This window comes from Arvicanthis niloticus, chromosome 13 (genome assembly GCF_011762505.2).
Source record: "Arvicanthis niloticus isolate mArvNil1 chromosome 13, mArvNil1.pat.X, whole genome shotgun sequence".
Lineage (NCBI taxonomy): Eukaryota > Metazoa > Chordata > Mammalia > Rodentia > Muridae > Arvicanthis > Arvicanthis niloticus.
Window position 1 is genome coordinate 10665701 of NC_047670.1, and position 22595 is coordinate 10688295.

Consider the following 22595-nt stretch of genomic DNA (forward strand, 5'->3'; position numbering starts at 1 on the left):
TGAACCACACAAACAAAGACCAGTCTATGTCCAGACAATTATACTGCATTAACCAGCTTAGAGCTTCCTGCTGATGTTCCAGGGCTCTTCTGTTACACCCTTCTACCTTCCCAGCACGAGAGAGAATGCTTCTGCAAGAAAGAATTAATGAAGCGAACTGCAAAAGAATGTGTGACGACCTCTCCTGACACTGCAAAAACTTTCCACCCATGTCATGACAAAGGGGAGAAGGTAATTAAGTTTGAATAGAAGGATGTAACCAAATATATTCAGCATTTAGAACAAGCACATTTTTAAGAAGGGAAAGTTTAAAAAGGCAAGTATGTGTGTGTGAGTCAACTAAGCCTTTTTTCCTTGTTTCCCTCTCATTTTTCTCATTAAAATCTAAATTAGCGATTCAGGGCAGATTGGTTTTCCTCTCTATAAATAGCACTCTTGTGGTTGAAGCATCGTCTTTTCCATCTTTGATTCTTTTTTTCCCTTCCCTTCTTTCGCAGTCTCTTTTCTTCTTCTCCCTTAGATCACATGGAAGTTATGTGACAATTACATAGCATTAAACATATGTGCTGTGGAGCAAATGAGGAGAGGCATACTTTTCCACTAAGTCCAATAGTTCTTAATTAGATTAGTTGTGGGAAATGGGAATTTTACTCAGTTTTCTTTACAACTTTAATCAAACTGCAGCTACTTTGCTTACAGAGGAATCAATAGTCTCTCTTTAACCAAATTATCCTATTATATGACTCATTTTATTTGTTTGCTTCAGGAAAATTTCATAATCAGTGGGCAAGATGGATCCAACACTTTAGTTACCTCTGGAAACAAACTTGGATAATTTCTACCAATAGAGTTGATTTCTAATTTTCTTATTCATTCGAATTGAAAATGAATAGTTTGCATTGGTGTGAGGCAAGGACCATTATGTTCCAGCAAACTGCAATTATGTTGTGTGCCTTTTTCTGGTTTCCTCTTTGATACTCTTTTGCTAGTATTACAGCTGACACTCAGACTTTGTGATGATTGCTTCATTAAAGGGTAAGGGGGCCTAATCAGCTAAAGTATTACTAGAAAGCTATTGTTTGCCAATAATCAGACTACACATATTGTTTTCATCATCTAAAGAGAATAAAAGTATCCAATAATGGCAGGGGCCCACTCATACTTATGTGGTCATTGTCTTCTCTTTCTCTTCCCATCAAAAAGTAAGGTTAGCCTTAAATGAGCTGCTAGATATCTCTTCCCTAAATAACATGTAAGTCTAAAACTCAGCGTGGGCTGCATTAAAATACATTCAAATGTATTCCTGGGAAGTTCTTCAAGATTGTGTAAATCACTTTAAATTTCAACGCATCATAATGAGGGACCAATTAGTCTTCCTTCTTGGGTCCCTCCTGGATGTTTCTATCACATTTGAAAAAGTTCAAGTGCATAGCACTTATCTGTGATGCTATAACATGGAATCCTTTCAGCTTCCTTGGGGGAAAACATGGACTCTTCAATCATGTCTTAGAAATGTAAAAGACAAAGTTGCCATGTCTTTCCTGCACCTATAGTGTCCATCTTTAAAATGTGATTGAATAACAGTTCTCACTTAAAACAATCTGAATATCTAGATGGTACCAATGCTAATAATCACAAGAATGTTTAAAATTAATCCTAATTGGCACATGTAATGTATGTTTGAATATAAAACATTTGGTATCAAGAGATTTACTGTCTTAGCAACAATCATCACACACATTATCACACGCATGGTAAGATGACATATGTTCTAATGCATGTCTGTGATTCTCCTCCTTCCACATGTGTGATCACAAACACAGTATGGTAAGAATTTTTTCCAAGGCAAGGTCTGTGATTTTTCTTCCTTATACTGTCACATAAAAAAAAAACAAAAAACAAAAAAACAAAAAAACACTGAGGTACTAACAACTGAGTACTTAAAGAGGAAAATAATTTTATGACAATTTGTGTTTCACTATTCCCATCAACATAACAATACGCCAGTGTTAAGTATATTAGAAAGTCATTCCTTGCAGGTTAAACCTACTATAATTACCTTTATAAAACTAATCACAAGTCAGGTATTCCAGCAAACATTCCTATTCCCTGAGCAATGACTTTAATGTTTTTACATGAATTCTCATAGTTTGAACAAAGAAAGATACACGTAGAACTTTTTAAATCACTACCGAGTGACTCTATATAGTATTCATGGATTCTACCAAATACAACTGTTTTTATATTCTATGTAAATATTTTAAATTACTTTATATTTAAAAAAACCACATTCAGACTAACATAATAGGGAACATAAGTGGAATGCCAAGTGTTCTTCTGGATGAAATCTTGGCAAATTTATGTTTGATCACTAAGAGTAGTAGGTAATTTTATTTCTATTATGAAGAATCTTTTGTCTGTGATCTCGATCTCTTTCTCCATCTCTCCCTCTTTCTTTCCCCAAAAGTTAATTTGCCTACTGCCCATCAGTGAAGTGAGCAATTCAGTAATTAACTTTTGTGTTTTAAATCTATGAAGTTTAATTAGATTTCATTATAAACAAACAAATGTCAACCATAATTATAAGCTCCTTCGGTTACCCACATATTATCCCTTTTCAAACAAACTTGATGTCAGACAAATTAAAATCAAGCAACCAGCAATTTTGAGTTGAATTTTACATGATCTGCTGGTAACCTGATTACTTTAACTTCAATATCATTACAGGAAAAGTATTTCAGGAAAAATAATTACAAGAATTCCAACAGGAGACAAGCTTAATGGTATTGATTTAAAAGATGCATGTTCCCAGGACCATATTGAGGAAATAATGTTATCTCAAATCTACAGTTTCTATTAAAATAAAATTGTCCTGCATAAAAGAAGCAATTTAAGATTAGTGTCCGAAGAACTAGAGATATAAAACTAACTAAACAATTATCCGGCACCAATTATTTTATACTTTAAGTAGAAAAGTATTAGCATGGCACAACTACAAGACATGACTGGTGTATCTATTAGGACCAAGGACAAGTGGAGCTGTCAGGACATAATGAAGGTAAATGATTAGTTAGCACCAAGCCTGAACTCTTCTTCAATGCAATAAGAGTTAATTAAAGTTTACCATAAAACATCAACCAAAGCAGGATGTTGATCAGGTTTCAGCATTAAGTGCAAACAGACAATAGTTGGCAGCAATTAGTGTGGCTATCAAATGACATGCAATGATAATTATACATTTAAAACAGCTAAAGAGCTAGCAGAGAAAGTAATCAGCCTCCGTGAAGACAAATACTCAAAGGGCAGGAAACAGGTATCCAATTATTTCACTTTAACACTGTAAATCAATAGAATGAAACAAGAAAGAGTTGTCTGGGTGTATTAGCTAAAAGAGAACAGTTAGGTGGATCCAAAATGGAATGAGCTGCTAAGATTGGCCTATCAGAGATAAGAACTCAGGTAAGGAAAGAAAATCTGTTACTTTTCAATTAAAGTTTCAGAATAACATCTTTGCAAAGAAAGTTTAGCTTTTTGGTTTTGTGTAAGTTCAACAATGTCACAAGTATGCCATTGTCAGAATCGTTACTGAAATTAAGTGCTAACTTCCACTATAATGTGAAAATCATTTCATAGCTAAGTGTTACCTCTGTGAATACAAATACTGTTTCTCTACATAGGTTTTAGATAGAAGCAAAAATTGAAACTCTTTTAATGCAGCTAAAATTAATGTCCAGGTGTTGGGCATATGGATTCATGTTTAGTATATGTACATATGTTTACCATATGACAAGCAAAACTTCGAATTGATACTATCTCAAACCTATAGCTTCAGTGTAGCTTACATCATTAACCCCACACACAACATATACCTTGGAAATTCCATAGTTTCCTAGCTGCAGTCAAAGTGCATGTCAAGAAATGTACCCATTCTTACATTTCCTATTCTCCCCATTTCCCCAACTCATTTTGTACTGCCAAGAATTTGTACACAATGTTGTCTAATCCCAGTCTTTCCCTGGAGATAAAGCTAAGCTATTGCTGGCTCCCAGTATACAAAAAAAAAAAAAAAAAAAAAAAAAAAAAAAAAAAAAATGTGTATCTCCAAAGCCCTTTTGTCCCTTCTGTGCTCATATACTCATTGATCCTGACATCTTCACTCCAGTCATGACAAACAGGCTAATGGCTCTGATGTGACTGCATGCATAGCTTTATCTACAGATACATCATTAACTCTCATCACCATCCTTAATGTGGCTCTTCTATGTTCCTGCAATATATTGTAAAACATTGGGGAAAAATTATGTGTGTGTGTGTGTGTGTGTGTATCTGTGTGTGTGTGTGTGTGTGTGTGTGTGTGTGTGTGTGTGTGTGTGTAAATATGTGCTCCATAGGTAATAAGAAACTAAGTCCATCAAAGGAGAAAAAGAAAGTGTGAATTCGATTTGTGGTTGGGAAACTCTAGAGTAAACTTTAAGTCATCACTAAACCTCTGGTCAGTGAATACCAGACAAGTGAATGTCTTTTAAATGCCTTTTCTGTGCTCTCAACATAAACAGCTGGAGTAGGGCATCATTTATGAAGAAATATAAATGAAGGTCCTCAAATAATCTTGGCTAATCAGTGGGTAGGAAAGCCTTGTTCTTCAGGCCTACTCCATGCTGAGCCTTGTTTATTCTTACCCTCTTTCTGGTATGAATTCTCTGTCCACTTCAGTAGGGGAAGGGACTGTCAAACCCAGTTTCATTATGACATTGTCATATTTTTCGATTAAAATTTTAAATAATCTTTCCAAATATTATCAATGTGAAACTTTAGGATAATTGAATGTGAAAACTTTGATTTAGCATAACCACCTCCAACCCTCTAGCTACAGGCTAAGATCCCAAGTTCCAGGTGCAAGTTCCTGATGTATACACTATGAAGTACATAGAGCAGGTTCTTATTCTAACTTCTTTTCTCAAATCCTCTGAGAACACACAGCTAATCATATACAATGCTTCCCTAACAGGTTACAAGAAAGTGGGTTGTGCTTTGAGGTAAAGTGTGGATGTCTCTTGGACCATGCAAGGAACTCTTATTCTTGTTCTTATTGGCATTTGTCCCCTTCTTAGAATAAGAACAGAGCCAAGTTCTCATGTGAGCTTTATGAATAAATTAGAGGTGAGACACTTTAAGTGCTGTCCATGATTTCTTTGTTGACAGTGAATACTTGAATATCCTTCTGTGACAAAACCATTTCTGGCAAATCAGAATGATTCCTAATGAATTTACACCTTGCTTCTTTTCAAGAAGGAAATGTTCCACTCCACTTTTCTTGAAACATTTTGCCTTTTAGACTATTGGGGTCTTATCTCTACTTGCTTGGCTTTATACACCCATCCCAGTTCATTACAAGAGTTATAATGAGCCTGGGATACCTTCAAACCAAGGTTTTGTAATGTGCAGATCAAACCATCTAACTAACCAACCAACCAACCAACCATTTTAAACTAGAAAACACACACACACACACACACACACACACACACACACACACATAAACACACACACCCACTATATGGAGAAAGAGAGAATTGCAAATGATTCTCATATTCAGAGCACAGAAGTTTTAGACAGAAGAGAGCTAAACCCCTCAAAATGAAAATGCAGTGCAGGGATCACATTCTTATACCCCTCACACATACACACTCTAGACCACCTATTTATTCTAAATTATGTGTGCTTTCTCAGGAATTTCTATGGGCTCCAGTTTCCTCCTCAGTTGAATGGGGAAGTGTGCCTTTCTGGTGACAACAATCTGGACATCTAAAACAAAAAGATATTCACATTGCTCTAAGAGTTTTTCTCTAAGGAATTTTCCAGAAAAGAAACAACCAATTTGAAATTGTGCACTTCTTTTATGTACGTAGGTGAGACAGCAAGCAGAATCTGTTAGTATAATAAACTGAAGATTTTTATGTGTGCTTTTAAGAATCATTAGTAATTCACTCAGCAGCTTGGGTACCAAGAAATTGCCCATAATATACCCATCAGTATGGATACAGTAGTTAAATGGATATGACCACTGCCTTCATAGAGGCTGAAATTTATCTGAATATCTGTCAAGCACATACAATCCAAGGCCACTTATATTTTCATAAAAATACAAACAATAATTCTGTTTATAAAAATGTATCAGAGTAGAGTAGAATATTATTATGAATTAAATTATTTCAAAAATTGTATCAAAAATAGATTCCAATTTCTAGATGGTCCAAGAGATTGCATTTATGTATTTATTAACTTTTAGGCAAACTGTCATATGTGAAACTGGGTAATCCTCCATTAAGTAATGCATTATTGTAAAAAATGCAAAATTCTGTGATTTGCCCTAAGAATTAATTCAAGTGGATGCTAATAACTTATCTAGAAAACTCCCAAAGATAACTTAATGATTCTGTAGATATTTATATATATTTAGACATGAAACTGGATTTTTTTCCCTTCCAAGCTTATAGGAATTTTGGTTAAAATGTAGTATTATGACATATTTATTTCATGACATATCAAAATCTCGTAATAACAAATATATAGAAAAGTGTTTCCATGGCATGTATGCCAGTTTTGGAAGTACTCTAATTCACAGGCTCTCAAGCAGATTGAGTTCACTGCAAGACTGAAGCAAGCATTGTGGTCGCTTCTATTATTGTATTTAATGGACCGCCAGGACTCTGGAGTTCAGGTGAATTGACCAAGGTCTGAATTATTTAAAAACTGTTTCTGTCCTAATTTGCTTCATTGAAAAATGAAAACACCGAAATACATTAAATATCTAGGAGTCCTCATAACTAAACAAGTGGCGATGACAGAGTGAAAGACACCCACCAAGCTAGATGTCATCCAGAGACCTGCTAGGGAGAGAATGATGGGAAAGGCTGCTGTCTCCTTCCCTACATTCTACACATACCTGCTGCCTACAGTCCTATCTCATCTTATCCCGGCAATGGGTCGCTCTACATACATTCTCATAGATATACTTCATCAAACACTCATCTTCATAATGTCATATTCAACCAAGAGCCTCGGTGAGCACATAGAATGTCATTTCAAACTGATATATTTTATAGTTCAGAGCACTTCTATTCAGCAAATGTGGAGACACAGAATAGGAAACCAAAGCTTCTGAAGACTTAAACACTTGGACAGAGTCACTATCTAAATTAATCCAGGTAGCTTATAACTGACAAGATCTGGACCAGTCATTATGTTGATAAGAAATTAAGTAGACTCTCGTGTAAAATTTAACTGAAAGTAAACAAACATACTTAAAAGGAAAACAAGCCCAAAGTAAACAGAACAAAAGGGCAGGCTGGCTTGAATCATGTACGTTCGTTCTGTACACTATGCTGCCTCAAAAGCTTCACAGCCTTGTCCTCATTTACCTTACACAGAACGGAAGGCTCCTGCTTGTTCACACCATGTTCATGATTATTAAAAATGCATTTCAAGTCACTGAGGTCATCAGTATTTTTTATGAATCATAGATTCTTCTTGGCCGTTTAGAGCACCTAGACTAACCTGTTACATAACACAGAAGTATGTGTAAGAGTCACAGAGCTGGGAGGCTGCCCAGATTCTGAGTTGCCCCTTTCTGAAGCAGAAAGTACATTTTCTCAGAGAAAACATCCCTGTTGGACTCCCCTTACAGATTTTTCTTTGCTCCTCTTTGCAATACCCACAGCCTTGACTTTCATTCATGCCACAATCCCTTTCCTGAACATATAAGAGTAAGAGCACGCCCCTGAATGGTGAGATCCAGCTCTTCTCAGCACACTTTCCTAGCATACTGGCTGTGTTGATGACTTCTGGATTTAGTTCCAGCTTTCTAAAGGCACTAGCTGAACTGAATAGACAGAAGCCTGTTTCCTGACTTTTGCTTCTTTGGTGTTCTTAGTGGTCTCAACAACTAACTTGCCTTCTTTTCTACAGAGCTTATTTTCATCAATTCATATAAAATGAAGGAGATTTAGCTTTGTGGCAGGAAAATCTCACAGTATCTAGGGAGCAAAGTGAATCACTCATTTAGGTATAGGACAGGTGTGTGTGTGTGTTTGTGTGTGTGTGTGTGTGTGTGTGTTCATATGAGTACATGCACTCTGAATGGGCATATGATCAAAGATGGAGCACAAATATATTTACTAAAACAAAACAAAACAAAACAAACTAAGTCATCTAATGGGCTCAGAAGCCTTAAGTATGAATTACATCATTCCTAAATTTATGTGATTTTTTTAAGTGCTACAAACTGAGACTTAGAGAAGTAATACAGGTTTCATGAAGGTGTCCTATGAGGAAAGATGAACCTATTAATATTTGGGCTTCTTCATGTTATTCTTCTGATTAGTCAAATTTTAAGATTCTCTAAGATCTTTCTGTTCAAAATTTTATTTGGTATTTATTTTAAGAATAAAACCAGGTTACACACAACAGAGTGTGTGTTTTGGTATATTAATATTATTACAGCTATGAGTTTCTTTTCTTCTTAGTATTAAAAACAAAAACTTTATGGACAGTTAAATGTGTATATTTTTAACTCAAAAGTCAATTTTCCCTGGTTTAGATATAAGTATGGGTTTGTAGCAAGGGCAAAACGGGACACATAAGCCTTGTTTTTAGAGCATGTGATAGAATATATGCCACCTAGTTACCATCATCTGACAATGACCATGTTCCCTGGCCAGACAAGCAGCAGACATAAGCACCATGTTCCCCACACATAAACATGCTACTATCCCAGCCTCCTGGCTAACCAAAACTCCTAACCAAGCTTGCATGGACCATTAGAGCATTCTGACATATGTACTAACTCAGTATACCCCAAGTCTTAATATTTGTGTATTTTTTTAAATCTATAGAATGTTAAAGTGGATAATTATATTAGTGATGCCTCTTGCCAAATCTGACTTTAGTGTCAAAGCTATTTTTACATGTCATGCATACAACCAAAAATTCCTCAGTGGCAAGTATTTCATTTCACTCAAAATACTTTGAGTAGGGGTGTGGAGAGCAGCCATTCCTGACCTGAGGATTGTATGTCAAATGGGAAACCATATCAAATTTCCAAGGCAGCCTGTGAACCTCTGAAATGAGGGAATTAACACAATATCAACTCCAGCAAGATCGCAAGGAGCACAATCCTCATGCAAGAAAACAATGCCACCGAGTCCTCATTAAAATCCCATTTTGTCCTGAGCCATTAAAGACCAGGAGTGAACTAAGATCTTGGTTATGTTGTCAGGGATAAGTAAAACAAGTGCCAAGAGAAATTGTGCACTTTCAGTTCTCACATGTGTCCATCTGTTCACATATAAACATATATTCTGCTCTGTCTGATTCTTGCAATCTTATTATAAGAATACCTTGGGCTTTTGCCCATTCCCTAAGAATGCAGACATCACATAAGCTACTATTAACCCATGTGTGATCCACATCCATGGTGGCTGGAATGCTGCCAGTTACAACACATGGTGCCTGCTTAACAATGTCTTAAAATATAAATGAATTTATTTTTTAAATTAACACATTTTTCTTATGGATATACTTTAATGAGTCCTTATTCGTATAAAAAATAACCTCCATGTGGATTTCTTTTTTTGTTCTTTTAAGACTTTTTTATTCCAAGCATATCATAAAGTTAGCCATCAAAGTTTCTGAAACAACCCAGAGTTTCTTGACAAATTTTAAAAAGGACTCCTGTAAAGAAGTTGGGTGACTTTATAACAAAGATCAAACACTTTTCCTTTATAATACACTGTACTCAAGAGGCAACCTGCACACTTGCATTTATAGAAAAACACTTGTGATTTCTCAAGTTTCCATATAACCTTCGTAACAAAACCCTAGCAACTGAACCCTAAAGCTATGAGACAAATGGACATTCTGCTGCCTAGCCTCAAAATGGTTAGGATGATATCTGGTGGAATCCTTCAGCTCTGCTCTGGGGCATCCTTCTTTAGATCATTTGTGAACCCCAAATTAGAACTAGTTTCTGTAAAATATATACATTGATATAACATGTATGCAAATAATGATCTATACTGGTACTGATTTACATATATGCAAAAGAACCAGGTCTCACCTTTGAAGGTGTCTCAGCACATAGTATTTTCATTGTCCTCATTATGGCTGAAAAAAACTTCATCAAGAGACGTGTTTACATTATCAACTGATAACCAATTACAGCTCTAACTAGTGACAAGGAAAAACCCAAACAGCTCCTAGACATCTTTCGAAATGTCTACTTAAAAATAACTGTAAAAGACACCTACAAACTAACCAGAAGACTGCATTCTGAGCTTTATGAATTAAAGACTAAGGAGACAGCTTTGCATTTTCATCTAGCTCTTCGTATTTACAAAAGCTGATAAGCCACTTAAAACACTTAATATTACCAAAAGTCAGAATACACAGCTCTGCCTCTAACGAAGTGTTCTGTCATTTGAAGTAGTTATTTCTGATCAATGTGAGGGAGTACACTATAAGGTCAATAATTAAATGGACTGAATATTCATGCCATATTACTGCCTCCTCTTAAAATAACAATTTTTGCCAATAAACTGCTAGGAATTCTTGATACTCAGTAGTCAATATTTGGCTAGGCTGGCACATTGCTTAAAGCCTTCGACATAAAAGCCTCCGGTGATCAGCTACTTATTTATATTATCTTCATCCATATCGTCCTGACCAGGTTAAAAACTCAGGACATTTTGGAAAGTGGCTGAAATCTGAGCCACTGCTTGTTTGCTCTTGTCTTAGAAAACATAACTTTGGAGAGAGCAGAACACAGACATAAAGAAGAAGTCTGCATTTTCATCTTCCTTTCATCTTAGTCATTCAGTCAACCATTTGGATCCCCATTCAACAGAGCTTTTCATTATGCAAAAAAATGCTAATCCTTTTCCGATGTCTTCACACTTGTATAAACCCCCATGCCTTCAACTGAAAAGCAATTATATCAGTTTACCTTCCTGTCAAAAACAGGATTAATATTCAAATAACAGAATCTGCTTTCTTTGCCTGTCTTTTTGCTTTAGGAAACTAGTAGTTATCAGTCGAGGCATTCTTTGAACAAAAACACATTATTTTAAATATCATTCTGTTAGCCAATGGGTGGGAAAGGAGAAGGTAGAGCAAAAGAAAAGTCCTTCAGTTACTGCAGAAACTCTTTTGTTGTTGTTGTGTTATTTTGGTTTTTGGAAAAAGAACTGACCTTGCCTTGCAGATGCCCAAAGAGAATAAAACTCACTCTGGTCTATTAATCAGAAACAAATTATGAAAGAATGTAGCTGGACTGGTTGACACTATCCAGTCTTGGGAGACTCAGTAACAGCTCAGTAACAATGGGTAATGAACAGCCATGACAAATGGGGCAGAGAAACTATTTATTTGCATATGCAAATTCTCACACAAGGGAAACATGTACAAACAAGTGTCATTGTCAGGTGGATTAGGCAGACAAGGATTTCTTTTTAGGACATTCTGCAGTCCAGAACATTAGTCAGCACAATTAAACCAGTCTCCATGGAAACTAATGAAATTTCACCATGGTATGAGTTAAATTAGATAGCTAGTTATGTGTTTCCACAATCTAACTTGAAATCCATTATTGTTTCAGAACAATATAGCAATTGTGCCTAGCTGATCTTTGCCAGCTCAACAAGCTCCTAAGTTGACAATTTGCATATGTTAATATAATTAAGCACTAATTACATGAAACTTGTACATATTCACACGCACTTTCCCTGGGCGCTTCTCAGTTTGAACCATGGCCAAGTCTTTAACCCTTAGAATATTTTTAGTGAGGGGAAAAACTACAAACAAAAACCAAAGAGCCCCACACTGCCTATGGGGACAGCCCCTAGACAGACACAGAGAAGCTCTTCATTTATAAATACAAAGCCTAACCTGGCTTTTCATATTTCTAGCAACAATGACAGAAAATATTTTGTGAGTATACTAGCAATCCAGGATAAGATGAAGACAAGGGTAGCAGTTAGAGTCGTAGTTAAAAGCTCCTAACAAGAGTGTGATACAGGGGAGCAATCACATTCATTTCAATAAAGTGCTAGGGAATATTCTGTGCTATTACCATTGTCAAACCTTGGGAGATAAAAATGGTTTGACAACAGCAAAAATAGCAACTAGAGAAGGGAAAAGGAGACAGCAGCAACTAATGAGCTTTACATAAATATATGCAGAGGCAATTAAGCAATGTTAATTACTATAACAGCAGTTAATTGAATATAATTAGATATTTTAAGCCACTGAATAAAGCATAGTTAAGATTAATTTTATTGAGATTAATTGTAAATAAGGATAGATTAACTCTTTGTTTTGACAGGCATAAAAAGTAGTTCTGCAAATTGGTCAGAAGCATGGCTACCAGTTCAAAAGTCATAGATTATTTTAGTGTCACACCTCAGAATCATCTCGTCAATAAATATAACTTTTCAAACCCAAATAGACAGGAGTTTTTAAGAAAAACAAACAGCTTGCAAAGATTAAAGAGTCTTTTGTCCATTTTCATATGCATTCCTTTTAACAGACTAAATTAAGCGAGTCTGGTATACGTTTTTTAGGAAGGAACATTTCACACTGAATGGAAAAAATGTTCTATCACATATGAAATTCTTGCAGCTGTGTGGAACTTTGTCCAGATGGTTTAAGACTATAAAACAGGACCAAATGATAGGCAGTAGGCCTTCTAAAGATTATATGATAAAGACACAGTCTTTTATTTCAACCTTCCCCTCATTTCTGCTTGTATTTTCCAGTCAGTTCACATATTTTTGGATGTACTTGTGTTTCTCCAAAGAAACACATTACTCCTACTAAGTGCTAGAAACTAAACATACATACATACATATATATATATATATATATATATATATATATATATATATATGTATATTTATATCAGAATGGAAGGAGACCCCAGTTAGTAGAAACCAGCTATCAATTGGCTAGAAACCTCATTGATAGCTATGAGATCAGTGCATGCAAATGACAACACTTGATTATTACTGTCAGACATAATGATTTCTAAAAGTACTTCTTAGGAAAATGTTGCTACATGAAAACTCTCTTCCTCCAAATACTTTCACACCAAGCTAATTCATGCATAGTGTTTTAGAAAATTAACACAGTCCTCAAGAATGCTGAACAAATCACTACTAAGAAAGGGACATCAACTGATTTTGAAATAAATCAATAGGTGATTAACATAATATTTTTAAAGCAGCAGAATGTATATATCATGCCCAAACACATATATTATATTCCCAATACATCTCAGCTCTTAATCAAATGGGGGCTTTACACTACTGACCCTGGCTCCACACTGCCTCACAACTTCTGTAGGGCACCTTTACTCTTTATAACGAAAACCCTAAAATGCTCTGTGAAACAAGACTAGGACAAGCCATTCTGCAGTGAAAGATTTTAAATCATCCAGCCTCTTCTAATAGACTTGAGACTTATTGAGGTAGAAACCATAAAAAATGAAGAAGGGAAATTTAATCCCTGAAATATTGATTTGCACATTAATATCATATAGGCAGAGGGCAATTTGGCTTCGTGGAAATGACACATTGTCGACCCTTGGTGAAGTCAGAGCCAATCTAACTGCTGAACATGTCTGAACCTCAAGAGTTATTAAGGGCTTCCCTCCTTGCCTTTACGACTTTTCTTCAGCCTACCAATGCAATCTTAAATGTATTATCTTTAAAGAAATAATTGTAAAACCTCAGGGGTTTTCCAGTTAATGGAAGGGAGGCCAAACCACATCAGATTCTGAAATGCAACATTAAACCCTTGCAATCAACAAAACCACCTCAATTCTCATCCATCCAATGCAGGATCTAATATTGTTATTAGAGATAATCAGATTTCATTGTGTAAATTTAGGCTCATGGTCAGAATGGAAGCAGTAAATTCTTCAATATTAAACAGCAATTTTCTCAGTCTCCTTTCTGTTTCCCCTTGCTGTTGCATCACCTTTAAAATAATCCAACTAGCTTACAATTAATGAAGAGTTGCACTGCTCCTGCCAAAAGCTGCAAAACACTACTATAGAGCTGAACGTGGTTGCCTTGTTTTTAACTTAAGTGGCAACTTTCACTTCCCAGATCCAGAGCCACTGTCTCTGCCTTATCCCACAGTGGGTGTTGCTGCTATGACTTATACAGCTGGTTTACCTGACCTTTCTTTGTTCCTTGGGTACATTTCACTTTTCAGATTTATGGTGCTACCCTCATATTTCATTGACCCTATCTCCATTGCTATAAAAAAGGAAAACACTCCAATAAGAGTTTACTTTTTAAATACATGAGCAGCCAGCTATTGAATAAACACACAGCGATGCTCTCTGCAGTTTATGCCATAAATATTAAAACCATTAAAAACAACTGTCTGACCCTTATGATCCAAGACTGAAGCCAGGTGCAAGAGGTTAAAACAGCTGGCTAGCCATCTTTTATTTTTTGCTTCCTTCCTGCTGCTTGAAACCACAGCCTTTGAACAATATCAAACATTCCCTTAAGAATTTACTTTTTATTTTATTTTTTTAAACGACGAAAGAAAATCTTCAACTTCTTTAATATGCTTCTCAGTGGAGAAGAAAAATTCTAAAACACAGTCACAGATGAAGTGAAATAATCCCCAAATTTCCTTTCTGCTTTATTAAAACCCTTCCTTTCCAACAAATGTTATATACATCATTCTTTTTATTCTTCAATTAGAAAAGAGAAAATAGCAGAAAGAAAGAAAGAAAGAAAGAAAGAAAGAAAGAAAGAAAGAAAGAAAGAAAGAAAGAAAGAAAGAAAGTCTGAGCGTGCTCCATCAGTTTTGTCAATAAATATAAGGTGAAGCAAGTGTGGATGGCAGCGAGTGTTACATACCCGGGCTGTGTTTTTGCATTGCTCTCAATGGAAGCGATCGATGCCCGTGTCACTGTCGCGTCCCAATCGCAGCCAAGTCTCAGCCTTAATCTAAGCACCAACCGAAAAGGCAGCGGCAGCCGCAGCCTCTCCCTGACTCTTCCATCCATCCACCCAACTAAAAATATAATACTACATATGAGCTTTAACCACTCCACGTTTATAGGGATCAAGCCACTGAAAATCCAGAAGAACACAATAAAAAAAAAAAAAAGAAGAAAGAAAGAAAAGGAAAAAAGAAAAAAAAAACCGAAAAAGCCTTCTGTCTCCTGTCTCTCTCCTCTCCCTCTCTTCCTCTCTCTTCTCTCGCCCCCCGTGTCTCTCTCTCTCTCTGTCTCTCCTTTTGCCATCTACATGATCCTTGATTAAACATGGAACAGAGTTAATAAAGGGTGGGGGGGGGGGCTCAAGGAGAGGAAATGCAACTGTCAGAAATCAGGAATGCTAGATTTCTTGGTGAACCTGCCTCTGTCGGAGTCAGTGTCAATCCACCATCTTCGGCCACTGAACTTGTCTTTGGGTTTTTGTTTGGTGGTGGCGGGGGGGGGGGGGGGGGATGTTGTTCTGTGTGTGCTTTTGGGGGGAGGGGGAAAGTGAAGGCAAGCTGGGGGCTGGAGGTGGGGGGAGTGGGGCGAATTGTGTTCTGTGATTGTTGGTGGTGAGTGTGTGTGTGTGTGTGTGCAGGGGTCGGAGTGTGTGTATTTGGGGGGGGGGGGATGTCCATGTTTGTGATCTGAACCTTTGGTACCTACAAAGAGGGTGTCTCACGGAACGGTAGCTAAAACCTCACCAGGACGGCTCGGAACTGTGGAGACACAGCCGAAGAAAGCGCCACTGGAGCCTCATATCTGGGCCGGACCCTAGACCCAGCGCTTCAAGGAGCCCCCCGCTTGGATCACAGGTAACAAAAGAAATACAAACCAGTGCACCGTCTTCTGGGGGAGGGGGCGGGATGGGGTACCTTCCGGAACTTGGCCATCCTGAGGAACTTTTATACAATTCTGGAGAAATTTTATTTTATTTTTTCTGATAGACAAGAGCAGAGAGGATGGAAAGAGAGGGAAGGAGAGAGAGAGAGAGAGAGAGGAAAAGAAAAGGAGAGAAAAGAAAAGAAACGAAAACAAGAAAAGAAAGAAAAGAGGCAAGACCAGTCTCATTCCAGCCCCTGTTCGCCAAGCTGATCGAGCCAGAAGGCACGCTTGGTGCCGGCTGAAGCTGAGGAGGTGAAGTTCATTTGCAGACATGGAACCCTGTAGTTGGGGGTGGTGGTAAGGAATGCATCAGTTCCCACAGTCAGCCACAGCCCACACACACACACACACACACACACACACACACCCTTGCCCTTTACCCCAAAGAAAGCAAAGGCTCTTGATCCCCAGACGCGGTTGTCCTCTTAGGGCGGCGATCAAGCCCCGGGGCAAGCTGCCTCCACCCCCGAGTCCGCGGACCGAGGCCGGGAGATCCCGCCTCCTAACGGACCTACCAGGTCCGCGGCGCCGGTGCAGCCGAGAGCCACCCGGGCTTGCCGCTGCTGGCCGCGGCTCTCTGCGGACCGGTGTCTACCTGCAGCCCAGCCCCGCGCTCACCCATCCTCCTGGGCCCCGCGCCTCGCGCGCGCCAACCCTGGCCTGCGGCAGCCCCGCGCAGTGAGCTCCCTTCGGGAACTTGAGAAAGGGTGGGGAAGGGAAAAGGAAGAAGAAAAGGAAACCGAGAGGAGTGCAGTGGGAGATTAAGGGAGAGGAAGGGAGAGGGGGCTCCGAGCCCCACCGACCAACGTCCAAACTTTCGGAGAATGTGTGCCGAGGAAGCATCATCTCGTTGAGGTGCAAGGGCGCGGAGCGAGCGAGGACCCCAGATAATGTCCGAGCCGCTGCGGAACTGACAGCTTTGCCCGGCCACCAGAGTGTCCCTGGCTCCCGGTGAAAGCAGAACCCGAAAAGACAGGGAAAAAGAAAACTGCTTGGCCGAAAGTCACTTAATCCAAAAGTTAAATCCCGAAAAGCATGCCCCCCCCAAGCCCCAAGTAAAAAATCACCCCCCCCCTCCGGCCCGTGCCTTCTCACTCTCTCAGCAGAGCAAATCTTTGAGCCAAAAAACGGGGGAAAGCGATGGAAAAGGGGGGCAGAGCGGAAGAGGTGGTCGGGAAGAGGGTATGTGTGCTAGGGCGAGCGGTAGCAAGAGAGCTAGGGGTAGAGAGGGAGAGAGGCGGAGAGGGAGAGGGAGAGAGAGGGAGCGAAATATCAAAGATTGTGCAAGATCAGGCTGGAAAGATAATCGATACTCGACCTAAATTTAACACAAACTACTCAATAAAAGTTAAAGAAAAAACTTACTTTCCATTTCCCCTGAAGTTCCTACTCGATCTTCGGCTCTTTTTTGTTTTGCTTTTATTTTACGTACAGCTGATCACATCCAAGTAAAACCAGAGGGTTCATTAAAAAAAATAAAAAAATAAAAAAATAATCCTCGAACTTTATTGGGTGAAAATAAAAACGCTGGAGCAGAAAGTGGGGGGCACGGAGCGGTCCTCGGGGGTCCGGGAAGAGTTAAAGCATGTGCCGACCGCGGTCTCGCTGTTTGGTTGTGAAGGGGTTGGGAAAAGGAGGAAAGGAAATGAAAATCCGATATGTCTTTATTCTGCTAATTATTATCGTTTTAGCCCTGTTTAAAAAAATGGCTGATTAAGTTGAGTGCGCATGTCTTTGTGTGTCTATTCCCGATATGCACTCTGGGAATGAGAGAGGAGAGCGAGGGAGAGGGGGAGGGAGGGGGGAGAGGTGTAATTAGTGAGGTGATCAACATTCCCCAGACTGCAAATGACGCGCAACCGGGACTCAGAGCAGCCCCGGAGCCTCGCAACTTCTAAGGCTCCTAGCGCTGCAGCTGGAGCCCTAGACAAGGCGACCACGGAGACAGGAGATGGAGACCTCCGGGGCTCGCACCCCATGCGCCCCTGCGCACAACTCTCAAACTTCATTAGACACACACGTACACACACTCACACAGAGAAAGCAAAGGGACGAATATAAAAGCAAAAATCGTTCCTAAGAAATGTCCTTTTAGCGTTCTAGATTTTTTTTTTTAAATGAGGCAAAGTAATTACTCTCGGACCAGAGATTTGTTTACCAGGGAGCTTTAAGGAGAAATACAAGTCAAGGTAATTAAGAGCGTTTCTCTGACTTGGTTTATTCTGCTAAGCACTCGGGCGTACTTTAATGGCGAAATACTAGGGCCTGAGCAAATATGCAGATGCATGTAAATAAAGAGTGCCTGTCTGTGTGTGCAAACATCACCCTGCTCAGCCTCTTTCAAAGGAGGAATTTCTCTCTGGATCTGCAGGCATTCTATTTAAAACTGTATCTTGCACTTGGATTCACAGTAGAGAAAACCTAGGGCAAGGGAGGTGGAAGTGGTTAGTTTAGTCAAAGTAAACTTCCAAATGAGAGTAAGTCCGGGTTGTAAGAGTGATACTGGGGTACAGCCTAGCTTTTATGTAATATTCTTGAATATTTTATCAGAATCCCATAAGTTCAATGTAATAGCTTTAAGAAGACTTAGGGAAGAAAACCTTTCATCTTTCTAGTCTGTTGAGTTATCTTTCTTGAAGCACATTATGATGAATTTAAAAACCCCACTACAGATCTCATTAGAGTGAAATATACTTGGTATTTTCTGGTGCAAAATTTAAGGTGGCTGACTCTCATTTGAAAATCTAATTATCTCTTTCCAATATTACAGATGTGAATATGAGTGACACTTTCATTAAAAGATAATTAACTAACACTCGGGATAGACATACTTTTAAATACCCCCTACTGAATGTGGGATAATATATATATATATATATATATATATATATATATATATATATATTCTGCATCTTGATGAACTACTACACTAGAAGTCACAAGTAGATACCATCTATGTAATATTTTAAAATCAGGAATCACATAATGAAAGAGTAACCAATCAAACTAGCTACAAACAGGAAATACCAGCACTGCCCAGCTTCCTGGACAGGTGAGGCATCAGCCACTTCAGAGCTGACAGGCCTTTGAAGTTTTGGATTGCCAGGATCTGCTTCAAAACCTTGTTTTAGGCCTTAAGAAGCAAAGGTACCAACAGCAAGGTTTATAGCACCTCACTGCAACTTCAGAGACAGTAAACATGTCTTCCTGGGTCTAACACCCTTGTACTATCAGTGTATACTCCTTACATCCTAGGACAAATGCAAATGGAACAAAAAAACCTGTGTGGATAAAATTATACCCCTCCTTCCAAGATCAGACCTAGGTCCATATCTGAAAAGCTGCTTGCCTTCAGCAACTAGCTAACTTTACAAGGAAAATCCAAGGCTCAGAGCAGAGAATAAAACCTAGATAAGGTCTTTGGTAAGAGAAAAAAAAGGCAACGCCATCTTAGAAATCTGGAGTGAGTACATGAAGCAGCGTTTTAGAAACCAAGGCCACTAAATGGTAGCAACAACAACAAAAAAGCAAATTCTCTGTCTCTAGAGACTCCCATTTTCAACTTCTTTGGGAAGACGTGTGTAAAGAGTTTCTAAGATTTTAAAGTTATTTTCTTTACAGCCTCCCTACTTTCACACAGCAACTTCACCAGGAATTCCCTAAAAGCCCCCCTTTGCACCTTAGTGGGGTTAAGAAACATTTTGCACACAGGGGTAAAATTGAAATTCTCTCTAACATGGAAGTGAAAAGAGTGTTTTATGTAGAGTTGCTGTTTATAGAAAAACACCCTTGAGAGCAAACATCCTGGATAAAACCATAATAATAACAAAACTATCTGAGGTGTCTGGTTGGAGGAAGGGGGGGGGTGTTCAAGAGACTAAGGGGAAATGAAGGCAGGGGAAACTTTCAGGCTGAAATCAGCAAAGATCAAGCCCTTTGCTGGAGAGGGCTCAGAGTACAAGCTCGCTGATGGAAAAACCATTTCCTGCTATTGCAGACGGGCAAATGCGGATGATGAAGGAAACACCTGAGAGCAATAAGTCTGTTTCAGGTTCAGGTGAAGAAAGGGTCTATTTCTGCCATGGTGGACAAGGAAAGTGATCGCTTCATCTGCAGGTTCTTTATTTCTTTTGCTGTTTTACCCTCCCTGAAACGTTATCAATAATATTAATGCCATTAATGTCAAAAACAGCAAATGTCAAGAAAATTATTTAACATTTAAACGTTTTTGTGGCTAGTTATCCCAACACCATACCCCTCCTGTCTTTCTTGCAAACTATAGCTTTGTGTGTGTGTGTGTGTGTGTGTGTGTGTGTGTGTGTGTGTGTGTGTGTGTGTTGGGTAAAGAGGGCGGTTATTGAATTCTAAGTAAGAAAACAAAAGCAGAGCAGATAGAGAGCCTTTGCCCACTTTTTCAATCCCTTCTGTGTGAGGACTGTTGCCCTCCAAAAGCTTGTGTGCTTGTGTGTATTTTGTTTTTAATCATCTCTCCCTGTTCTTCTTTCACCTCTTTCCTAAGAAGAGAGGCTGGGGGTGAGGTCGGGGGTTAATGGGCTCAGGGGAAGGGGCAGAGAGCACTAGCACAGAGTCAAGCGTCTCCTCCAGGGCTTGGCCTCAGAGCCCGCTGCCGGCGCTAGAAGAGCTGCTGGCAGGAGCCTCGGTTGGTCTGCACCGGGTGGGTCGCCAGCAGGGGCGCGGCGACCAGGGCGAACCCAAGCCCAGCCTGCGGGCTGCTTCGGGGCACGGGAGGAACACAGCCTCTTGCCTGGGCCAAGGAGCCGCGGCTCCCCAGGATTTCATTCTAGGCGGAACGCCTGAGCTGGTGCCCTCAGGTCTCTGCAGAGCCCTGCCTATGCACCTTGGACCCTGATTCTAAATCCACTCTCTAGCAGTGTCTCAAGGTACTTAAACTCTGCCAACCTGCCGCCACCCTAAAGGAGCGCTACCTACTTTATTTTTTCAAAGTGAAAGGAGAAGAAGGCTTTCCTCCTGCAGGGAGAACTTTTCGTTAGTTACCCTAGGGGAGTTCAATCCTCTCCTACCACTAAGCACCTTGCCAGAGTCCTTAACTGTTGGCGAACTCCAAGACTACACCAAGTGGTTAGGTGTTGAGTGTTAGAGACGAGGGACAATTAACATTGAGACAAAAGGTAACTTCTACTTTTAGACGTCTTTCCTTGGAGCAGTTTATTTCACAAATCCACGCTGAGGACACTCTGGGCTTTCCAAACGGGATAATGAATCGCCAGCTGTCCTTTCTTTCATTTGTCTGCCTTCCTCTCACCAAGTCCCTAATAATGCCCCACCTCCCTCTCCCAGACATCCTCCAGTTCAAGAACAACTCGAGCCCAAGGGTAGGATTCCCAGTCTTTTGACCGGGTTTCCGGGCTCTATAGATAAGCTCTGTTTGAAACAAGGTATTACAAGATTTCAGTATTAGGATTCCTTTAGAGAGACGCAGATACTTTCAGATCCTTACCCCCACCCCCTTTTCTCTTTTTGTTAGATCTTCTCCACCCAGGGGCTATTTAACAAAGGCAGTCTGTTAACTAACATTTTTGTTTAACTCAGCAGCTCTTTCTAGCCCATTTAAAACTTGATAACAAAGACTGCTCTCTCTCTCTCTCTCTCTCTCTCTCTCTCTCTCTCTCTCTCTCTCGGGTGTGTGTGTGTGTGTGTGTGTGTGTGTGTGTGTGTGTGTGTGTGCGTGTGTGTGTAAGAATATGATGAGGATTTGCATAGGTCAGGAGGAAATGGGACATTGAAAATGAACGGAAAAGTGCAGGGCTTGTTTGGGAAGGTGTCACAAGCTCGTATTTACAGTGAGATAATTCAAAAGGTGTGTGTGTGTGTGTGTGTGTGTGTGTGTGTGTGTGTCCAAACCTTATTATGAACAAAGTGTGTTTCCTGGAGAAGTAACAAAGGTGTGTGTGTGTATGTGTGTGTGTATGTGTGTGTGTGTGTGTGTGTGTGTGTGGTGCCTGTATGTGTTACAATATGACTTAACTTGGAGAAACAACATACCCTCTTTGATGTGAGAGGTAAACATTGAAAAGGGAGAGAGCATGCTAAGCCTCTCTGTATGTGTGTAGTATTTGTGGCCATTTGAATCCCTTTCTGATTTCCTCTAGCCTGGCTCTTACCTTCTTTATAGTATTATTTATTTATTTACCTTACTTCCTTATTTATCTTAAAATAACACCCCTGCTCCAAGGTTTCCGTTCTTCTAAATCTATATACATTTTTTCTCTTCGTGGAGCCCACTTTAGGCTTTTATTTCAGAGGCAATCTACTTTAGCCCTTTTATCTGGAGGCTCTGACCTTTGGGGTGGGAAAGCTCATTATGTAAACTTAGACACAGCTAAAGTTAAGAATGGGAAAGGAGGGAGGAGCTACACAGTGTGCCATGGGAGGGAGAAGAATTAAGAGAGAGAAGAAAAAAAGGGAGGGGGAGAAGTCAGAGCCTTCTGGCCTCCTGGGTCAGAGCTCAGATACTACAGTGACCTCTCTTCCCTCTGGGCAACAAGCCCAGTGTTTATAAACAAAATCAGACTGGGACTCTTCCCAAACAATAGCAGTTCCCTAACTTCACAAGCACTTCAACATCTCTTATTGCAATTAAGGAGGACCTCTTATCACCACTACCACC

The 22595-nt window shown here is 39.4% G+C and overlaps 1 protein-coding gene across 5 annotated transcripts in view; it reads right to left on the reverse strand.

Moving 5' to 3' along the window:
- Positions 1-17653, reverse strand: part of Zfhx4 (zinc finger homeobox 4) — a 185438-nt gene extending 167785 nt beyond the window's left edge. For 2 of the 5 annotated variants that reach the window (XM_076911234.1, XM_034516916.2), the window contains exon 1: positions 17312-17653. The gene's annotated coding sequence lies outside the window, so the exon portion shown is untranslated. Of the gene's footprint in view, positions 1-10117; positions 10175-14936; positions 15094-15896; positions 16030-17311 lie in introns of those variants that run through there. The other 3 variants (XM_076911232.1, XM_076911231.1, XM_076911233.1) reach the window with 3 other exon arrangements.
- Positions 17654-22595: the final 4942 nt, after the last annotated feature.